The sequence below is a fragment of the Triticum aestivum genome, chromosome 5A (genome assembly GCF_018294505.1).
Source record: "Triticum aestivum cultivar Chinese Spring chromosome 5A, IWGSC CS RefSeq v2.1, whole genome shotgun sequence".
Lineage (NCBI taxonomy): Eukaryota > Viridiplantae > Streptophyta > Magnoliopsida > Poales > Poaceae > Triticum > Triticum aestivum.
Window position 1 is genome coordinate 363,338,615 of NC_057806.1, and position 7,057 is coordinate 363,345,671.

The window sequence follows — 7,057 nt, forward strand, 5'->3', positions numbered from 1 at the left end:
GATGCCGGCTTCCGGCAAGCTTGTTGCCAGGAAGGCTTTTATCTTCGGCAGAGAACTTTGACGTTCTCGATGCCGGCTTCCGGCAAGCTTGTTGCCAGGAAGGCTTTTATCTTCGGCAGAGAACTTTGACGTTCTCGATGCCGGCTTCCGGCAAGCTTGTTGCCAGGAAGGCTTATGGTGAAGAACTTCGTCGTTCTTGACACCGGCTCCCGGCAAGATCGTTGCCGGAAAGGCTTATGGCGAAGAACTTCGTCGTTCTTGACACCGGCTCCCGGCAAGATCGTTGCCGGAAAGGCTTATGGCGAAGAACTTCGTCGTTCTTGACACCGGCTCCCGGCAAGATCGTTGCCGGAAAGGCTTATGGCGAAGAACTTCGTCGTTCTTGACACCGGCTCCCGGCAAGATCGTCGCCGGAAAGGCTTATGGCGAAGAACTTCGTCGTTCTTGACACCGAAAAGATTGGCCCTAAGGGCGTTGCCAGCCCCCGGGCCATAACTGCGTTCAAACATAGCAAGTGATTAGCATCCGAAGTGCACTTAACTCGCTTGCGAATTTTGACTTCTGCTACATATTCCCTATGCCTGCTGGAATGCTTTCTGGTGCGTGTGATCCAGCCAGCAACGCTTGAGGGAACGGGCCCTTAGCGGCTATTCGGGAACATCGCCTCCCAGAAAGGTTTACCTTCTTGGTCCTAGCGCAACCGCACAAGTTGCCGAGTGGACTCGAGGCAACATGGAGCGCAACTAGCCCCGAGAAGGCTCCTCGGCATACAGGTCTATGCAGAAATCTCAAATAAATAGTGCATGCTATCTTCCTGTTCAACCTCTCTTTGTACATCCACCCTACGCTTTCTAGGGAAACATGCCGGTGCAGGCACCCTTGCCGCGAGCGCCGAGTGCGGAACTTCAGCAGCCTGCTGGCGGGGTCGCTACCGACAAGCAATCTTGTCGCAACTAGTTGCAGCTCGCTTAAGTAGTTGAGCAGACTCGAAACAAAGTAAGGGCGCTAGCGGCTCACTTAAGTTGCTGAGCGGACTCGAAGCAAAGTAAGGGCGCTAGCAGCTCACTTAAGTTGTTGAGCGGACTCGAAACAAAGTAAGGGCGCAACTAGCTACGAGTTGATTCCTTCGCGCACAGGTTTTCCGTACAAAGAACAAGATCTCCGAGGCAGATAACTTTATATAGAAAGGAAATATCTAAAGTTTCGCATGACTTAGCTTTTCTGTTGCCGCACTGGCGCCGTTCTTTCGCTCGCCCGCTCCTTAGGAGCCATGACGATGAAGAACAGCTGAGCCCTGGCATGGACGGAACAGTTGCCTCCGAATCCTTCTTCTTCGGTGGCATGTCGATGAAGACGATGAAGATTTAACTTGCGTGCACGCCGGATCGGGTTCGCACAATCTCGACGCCCCCTACCTGGCGCGCCAGAGATGTCGGGGAAACTGATCCACGAACACCTATGGGGATTGGCGGACCGAACCCCTTTCGGTTCGGTGAGGGCGGAGGTTGAACAAAGAGCGGATCGAGGCAGTGCACGCGGGCGGTTTTACCCAGCTTCAGGCCGCACGGATGCGTAAAACCCTACTGCTGCTTGTTTGTGTGTATTGAATCTTTGCTCAGGAGCGATCGATGCTACCAGACTGAGCGTGGGAGTGTTTCTGGTGTCTCCAATGAGCCAAACTGGCCGAACCCCCTCTACGTTACGCCTGGGCCTCCTTTTATACTTTCAACGGGTCACCGACAGGTGGCAACGTAGACTTAGAAGGGTAAAAATGGAAAAGGATGCGGTAGGTGCAGCTACCGCTACTGTGGATACAGTGCGCCCTACCTAACTCTGATGGCAGGGGACAAGAGCATTAAATGCCTGTCTGAATCTCCTAAACAGTGCAAAAGGTGACCGTTAGGAGCGCCACCGTTTGCCACGATGGGCTTCTCTTCATCTCCGCTTGCCACCACGTACCCCTAGCTGCACGGCCTCCTGCCACGTGTGCTTGGGAGAGTCCCAGAGCGACACGTTAGCAGGTGTGCTGGAGCGCGGGCACGAAGTGGGGGTTTCCCGCGGCAAGCTCCTTGCCGCGGCCGTCGTCTTGTCGCGTCCGGAAGCTTGTCGCTCGCCGGATCTTGCCGGGACGCAGGGCGCGTCGCGGCAAGCTTTCTTGGTATGCCTTGAATAGCCTTCCCGGCAAGCTCCTCTTGCCGGGGTCTTGTCTCTTCCCGGCAGGATCCTCTTGCCGGGGCCTTGGTTGGCCTTCCCGGCAAGCTCCTCTTGCCGGGGCCTTGGTTTGAGTACTTTGTTCTTGAATGGTCTTCGAGGGATCCACGGAGGGTCTTGGCGGTCACCCGGCAAGCCTTGCCGCGGGGTGCTGCAACTGCCCGTGCACGAGTTCGGGATACTAGGGTACCCCTACTCTAGTACACCGACAAAGAGCGAGGGCCTCGTTGCATGCTTGAGCTTCCAAACTTGATGCATCCACTAGGCCTTCAAATACCACCACTGATGAGCCAATGTAGCAGCCATTTTTATCCCTGCATATTGCCGTGCTTTCCCCCGTCCTTCCTGAGCGGGAAACGGCTCCATCGACATTGATCTTTACCACATGTTCACCGGGTGGTATCCATCTCCGGGCTCTTGGTTTTGCTATGCCTGCATGTGTTGTTGGTTCTTGCTTTGTGGCAATCTGTAGATCCTCGAGATACCTGTTAATAAAACACATAGTAGATAATGGACTCTGAAATTCATCATCATGGACCGCCCTTCTCCGTGCCCACCATATTGCCCACATGGTGATTAGAACCCTAGCAAGATCCTGTTGGTTCATTGATTCAAAAAGCCAGAAGAGCCATAGTCATGCATCTTCACTTCCGTTCGATATTATGTGCTCAACAATTTCCTCATCACAGAGCGCCCATACACAACGTGCCATTCTACACTCAAAAAGAGAGTGGCGCCAAGAGTCATACTCCTCCTGACAAAGGCCACACTCAGGGGAAGTAGCCATTTTGCACTCACGATGGAGTGAACCTGTCGGTAGTGACATCTGAGCTAATCTCCAAACAAACACCTTTACCTTTGAAGGTATTTTCACTTTCCAAAGTTGCGACCAGGACTTGCTTTCAGATTCGGTATTTGAGTGACTCGGCCTGTGCTCTAGCCAATCCTCTCGCTGGTGTTTGATTCCACTTATCATTCTATAAGCTAATTTAACCATAAAAATTCCTATTCTATCATAATGCCAGGCCCAGAAGTCGGGCTGCACCCGGAAACTCAGTGGTATGATCTGAATAACTGTCACGTCCGGAGCAATAAAATGCTCAGTTAGCTTCCATGTGTTCCATAACCTGGACGTCTCGTCAATGAGCTCTGACACAAGCTGCGGCGGATCGGCAGATATATGGCATATTGGTTTCAGCTTGTAGTCCCGCGGAAGCCAGTTGTCTTCCTAGATGCGTGTATTCGAACCAGAGCCAATTCTCTTGAACAGTCCCAGAACCAAGATTTCTTTTCCTTCCAACAGCGAGCGCCACACCTGAGAAGGATGTGCGCCAATGGAAGCCTCCAGAATGCTACTTTGTGGGTAATATCTAGCTCGCAAGACTCTTGCACTTAGTGACTCCGGGTCTTGAAGCAAGCGCAAAACTTGATGTGCTAGCAAAGCCAGGTTAAATAACTCGATATCCCGAAAACCAATCCCCCCATATTCTTTGGTTTACGCATGGTTTTCCATGAGACCCAGGCTGGTTTTCTCTGACCTTGCTTGCTTCCCCACCAGAACTTCCTCAGCAGGCTGTTTATGTGTTTAGTTAGTCCACGGCAAAGCTTAAAACATGACATGGAATATGTCGGAATAGATTGTGCAACTGACTTGATCAAAACCTCTTTCCCCCCTGCTGACAAGCATTTTTCCATCCACCCTTGAATGTATTTCCATATTCTGTCCTTCAGGTATCTGAAGCTTCCTTCCTTCTTCTTACCTACATCTGTAGGCAGTCCCAAGTATTTTTCTAACAATGATTCACTGTGTACATCCAAAGCAATTTTGATTTCATCACGCATTGAATCTGGTACACCCTTGCTGAAATAAATCGAGGATTTTTCTGTATTGACACGCTGGCCCGACGCATCATAATACCTTCTCAGGATGTCCTGCACGCGAGTAGCACTCTCACTGTTAGCTTCAAAAAACAGAAGGCTATCGTCTGCAAAGAGTAAATGATTAACTATCGGAGCTGATTCTGCCACCGACAAACCTTGAATACCACCATCTTGATCCTTTAAAAGATATGAGAGACCTTCAGCTGCAAGTAAGAATAAATACGGGGAGATGGGGTCCCCCTGTCTCATTCCCCTCGTTGGCCTGAAATCTTGTAGACTGCCCCCATTAAATAAAACTGAGAAAGTGACTGATGAAACACATCGCATTACCGTCTCCATGAAGCGCAGGCTAATGCCCAAGTTTAGCATCACCGCCTTTAAGTAAGGCCACTCCAAACGGTCATAGGCCTTCATCATATCTAGTTTTAGGGCAACAAAACGGTTCTTTTTAACTCTCCTCGACTTCATGTAGTGCAAGCATTCATACGCTGTTATAAAATTGTCAGTGATAAGGCGACCAGGCACAAAGGCCGACTGCTCCTCGGAAATTACCTCTGGGAGAATGATATTCAACCTATTGGCTAAGACCTTTGACGCTATCTTATAGACCACGTTGCAAAGACTTATAGGCCGAAATTGTCCGAGGATTTTTGGACTAGCTATCTTGGGAATCAAAATGATGAGCGTGCGATTGATATCCTCCGGTGAGTCATCTCCATTGAGCAATCTTATAATCATACATGTAACCTCTTCACCACAAAGATCCCAATGTCGTTGAAAAAAATGTGCGGGAAACCCATCAGGCCCCGGTGCTTTTGTTGGGAACATTTGAAAAAGAGCTTCCTTAATCTCCTCATTAGTATATGGTGCATTCAACTTGCCATTCATATTTCCATCTACCCTGACCGGGATATGAGACAACACCTCCTCCATCCCTATGCATCCCTCCGATCGGTACAGGTTTTCATAAAACTGGCTTGTCATCTCTGCCATCTCTTTGGCATCCGATGTGAGTGTCCCATCCACCTTCTCCAATTGGGAAATATTGTTTCGAGCTCTCCTAGAACTGGCCTTCTTCTGGAAATATTGGGTATTGTTATCTCCTGCACGAAACCAGTCTATACGAGACATCTGTATCATCATTATTTCCTCCTTGTATGAGATCTCCATGATCCAGTCTTGGATCTTCTTCTCTTCTTCTCCCGGTCCGATACGCAAAGGAGTAGCTCGCAGATCTGCCAGCTGTTGGCGCAGCCGCCGTAGCTCTTGTCTTACCGACTCGAAACTCGCTCGGCTCCAATGCCTTAGTGAAGAGCCAACCGAGGTTAATTTTGCTGCCAGTTCTGCCAGATTGGTCGCAGGCAGATCCTGCTCCCACGCATGTTTCAAAGTTGCAGCAAATCTGTCGTCCGTTTCCCAGCAGCACTCATATTTTTTCAGTGCAACCCTCAAATTACTAGCCTCGAGTTCGTTCATCAATAGTATGGGACTGTGGTCAGATTTTGCCGCCGTGAGATGTTCGACTGAGGCGAACAGAAACAAGGATGACCAACTAGCGGTAGCCAGCGCTCGATCAAGCCGAACCCTGCAGAACTCTCCACCAGCGACTCTTTTCTTGAAAGTCCAATCCAGGCCTTTGTACCCTAGATCAGCTAGTTCACATACATCTACCGCTTCTCTGAAGCCTGCGATCTGTGCACTATCATTTGGATCCATTTGCTCCTCTGGCCACAATATCTCATTAAAGTCATCGATGCAAAGCCACGGTAGTGTGCTTTTGCCCCGTAAGAATTTCATCGTATCCCATGTCCTGAATCTCAGGCTCCTGTTAGCTGCTCCATAAAAACATGACAGACGCCAAGGGTTTTTGCTCGGTTCCTTCACAACCGAGTCAATATGATGTTGGGAAAAAGTTTTTATTTCCAGATCAACATCACTCTTCCAAAACAAGCACAAACCCCAACTCCTTCCCGCACTATCTACTCCAAAACGACCCGAGAAACCTAAGCTACCCGCCAATCCTTCCACCCTATACTTCGCAAGTTGTGTCTCCACAATGCAAAGCACCATCGACGCACATGCCTCCACTAAATCACGGAGCTCTCTGATTGTCGCGGGGTCGCCAATCCCGGGGCAGTTCCAGCATAGCATCCTCATTGGGACCGGCGGTCCTCCCCACTGGAGGCTGCCTGATCTTCTGTTTCCATGTCATCACCCCGTACAACTCCATCATGCCTTCTCCTCTTGACTATCGGGGCTTTCCCAGGGGTATTGGAAGCCTCCTGAGTTAATTCTTCGCCATTGTTTTCCAATAGAAGAACGGTACCAGCGACTTTGCCCACCAAGTTTGGGAGCGCTTGGCCCCTTATATTCACCGTCCCATCTGATAAGACAAGTCTTTTGCGTGCATTGGGATTCTCAGTGGCAGGATCTTGCTGAGTATGGTCCATGCTGGTAGTATGCAAATCCCCCTCCCTTCTAAAACCATCACGTCCTCCCCTCCCTTGCCTTCCACCTCTTCCTCCTCTTCCTCCTGACCTACCTCCACCTCGTCCCTCCATGTTTCCTCCTCCTCCTGACACAAAGGTAGATTGTTCTGAACCCCAAAGAAGCCACTCGCCCCACTCACATGTGCGATGATCACGTACGCCATCTCCACACTCCTCCACTGTATGGCCCATCAAGCCGCAAAAAAAGCAACAGTCCGGCAGCCTGTCATAAAAGATAGGGTAACTTCTTAACTCCCTGAGGGTAATTGGTACAAACCTCACCAGAGGCGTGCTTACATCCACAAAAACTCTAACTCTCAGGGCACTTGCTGGATTGATCTTTCCATCATTGACAATCACAGTGAAAGGCGGTTCACCAACCTTGGCCGCAATCTTCTCCGCTAGTTCCTTCTTAGCTGTCAAACCATCCGGCAGCCCCTTGATCCTAGCCCACAGAGGGACCTTGTTCAACTTGT